We start from the raw sequence: 2558 nt of genomic DNA, 5'->3' as shown, positions 1-2558 counted from the left end.
GAGCCCACACGGCCATGTGCAATTCAACGGATCGAACACGGCCTGGTAACCACGTTACACGACCTGGCACACGGGCGTGTCCCTTTTTCAAAGAGTTGAATTTACACAGAAAAAGGGTACTTAGGGAGGAAGGAAGCCAATCCAAAGCCTATATAAACACCATAAGTGTGACCTAGAAGGAGGCCGCTCTTTCCAGAACTTTTCTGGAATACAGAACCACATGCCAGGAATTACTTGAAGAAAGCCAGACAAACCATCTCAAAAGCTGGAGCTACTCCAAGACTAAAGATCTCTCTCAAAATTCCTTCAGGGGTTTTAGAGTTTTCTTTATGTTTTGTTATTTTCATACTCTTGAGATGTACTCTTATTTTATTATGAACTAAACCCCTTAGATACCTAAGGGGGATAAAACCTATGATGGATCTTGTTATTATTATCTAAGTTGTATAATAAATACTTGATTTGTTCTTAATTATGTGTTCTTAAAGCTTGAGTTAATATTTCGGATATTAATTCATGATTTGATGTGCTTAAGCAGAAGAGGAATAGACCCTGCCTAAGAGTAGATTTGGCATAATTAAGCGGAGTTGATCAAACGCCTAGAAATTGGGTTACGAGATTTTGCAGGATTAGGGTGAAACCTAATATGGGAGTCTATAGAGTGATTTACTGCTTCCCTAGGGGTTTTAATTAATAAAGAAATTTTGATTAATTTAATAAAGGATTAGACGTTATTAGTCTCAAAAGGGATAATAACATAGGTTAGGGAGTCTCACGAATAAAGTCAAGTGAATAAATCATCCGGTTTAGAGTCAGATAACAAGTGAAATCTAGGTGGATTCCTCCTCGGGTGTCGTCTTTATCAATTGCTTTTCTTCAAGTCTTTTTCCAAATTTTCTCTTTGCTTTAATTAAATCAGTTAATTAGTTTAAATATTTAGTTAATTAAAACAAACCCTTTTATTCTTAGGTTAGATAATAAAAAGATAGTTATTACTAGTACTTTTGGTTCCCTTGGGTACGATATCCCGGTCTTGCCATTACTATACTATTGTTCGATAGGTGCGCTTGCCTTTTCGTCATGATAATAGTTAGTCTAGGTTTGATCCTCATTATAAATATTTATTACTTGTTACGAATCATGCGATCAAGTTTTTGGCGCCGTTACCGAGGAACTGAAATGTTAGGAATGCTAAATTTTTATTACTTTAGCCCTTTATTTTTCTTGCAATTTAATTTAATTTTATTATTTATTAATTTACTTTTTTCTCTCTCTTGGCAGATTTTTATAGTTTATGACTAGAAGGAACCCATCAAGACCATCACTCTTTGGCGAAGAAATCGATCGTACAATTCACAAAAATCAAAGAGAAATAAGGCGTAGTTTACGCTACACGGAGAACGAACGAGAAGACAATACTCAAACCCCAACCGATGAGATGGTTGAAAACCCAGGCGATCAGCTGCCTCCTACAATTGCAGCTAATCAAAATCCTGCTCCACGTACTATGTATGATTATGCTAACCCTTCTTTAACAGGAACTGAGTCTAGTATAGTTAGACCTACTATTGCTGCGAATAATTTCGAACTAAAACCTAACACAATTCAGATGATACAGCAGTTTGTTCAGTTTGATGGTTTGCAGGATGAGGATCCCAATACGCACTTGGCAAATTTTCTTGAATTTTACGATACATTCAAAATCAATGGCATTTCTAATGATGCCATTCATCTTCGGTTATTTCTCTTTTCGCTGAGAAACAAAGCTAAATAGTAGTTGAACTCGTTACCACGAGGGTCTATCACTACTTGGGAACAAATGACCGAGAAATTTTTACTAAAATATTTTCTACCGGCTAAATTGCATAATGATATCTCTTCTTTTGTGCAGATGGATTTAGAAACACTTTACGATGAATGGGAGAGATATAAGGACTTACTGAAAAGGTGCCCTCACCATGGGTTACCGCTTTGGCTGCAAGTTCAAACGTTCTACAATGGTGTGAATCCCTCGACAAGACAAATGATTGACGCAGCTGCTGGTAGAACCATCAACAATAAAACACGAGAAGATGCATATGAATTTATAGAGGAGATGTCACTGAATAACCATCAGTGGCAAGTTATGAGGACAAAGCCAACGAAAATAGCTGGCGTTTATAACATCGATTCAGTCACCATGCTCTCAAATCAGGTAGAACTTCTCAATAAAAAGATTGATAGTTTTGTTAGTTCTATGCAGGTACATCTAGTAATGAGGTGTGACTCAAACAAAGGAGGTGTGCATACAGAATATCAATCATTCAATCCCACAACCGGAGAGGAACAAGTCAACTATATGGGTAATAATAACTTTAGATCTCAAAATAACCCATACAGTAATACTTATAATGCAGGTTGGAGGAACCACCCAAATTTTTCCTGGGGAGGTCAAGGAAATCCAAAGCCACAAAATCCTCAGGGTTTTCAACAGCCACCTTATCAACAGGAGAAAAAACCAAACCTTGAATAGATGCTTTCTAAATTCATCTCGGTGTCAGAAACCCATTTCCAAAATA

At 36.8% G+C, this 2558-nt stretch overlaps 1 non-coding gene across 1 annotated transcript; it reads right to left on the bottom strand.

The window, feature by feature from the left end:
• Positions 1-1859: 1859 nt before the first annotated feature.
• LOC121213306 (small nucleolar RNA R71) lies at positions 1860-1965 on the bottom strand. Its single transcript, XR_005908689.1, has one exon. It is a non-coding gene; the product is annotated as a small nucleolar RNA R71 (small nucleolar RNA).
• Positions 1966-2558: the final 593 nt, after the last annotated feature.

This window comes from Gossypium hirsutum, chromosome A13 (assembly GCF_007990345.1).
Source record: "Gossypium hirsutum isolate 1008001.06 chromosome A13, Gossypium_hirsutum_v2.1, whole genome shotgun sequence".
In the NCBI taxonomy this organism is placed as follows: domain Eukaryota; kingdom Viridiplantae; phylum Streptophyta; class Magnoliopsida; order Malvales; family Malvaceae; genus Gossypium; species Gossypium hirsutum.
Note: the sequence above shows the minus strand (reverse complement) of the source record. Positions and strands in the feature narration are given on the sequence as shown.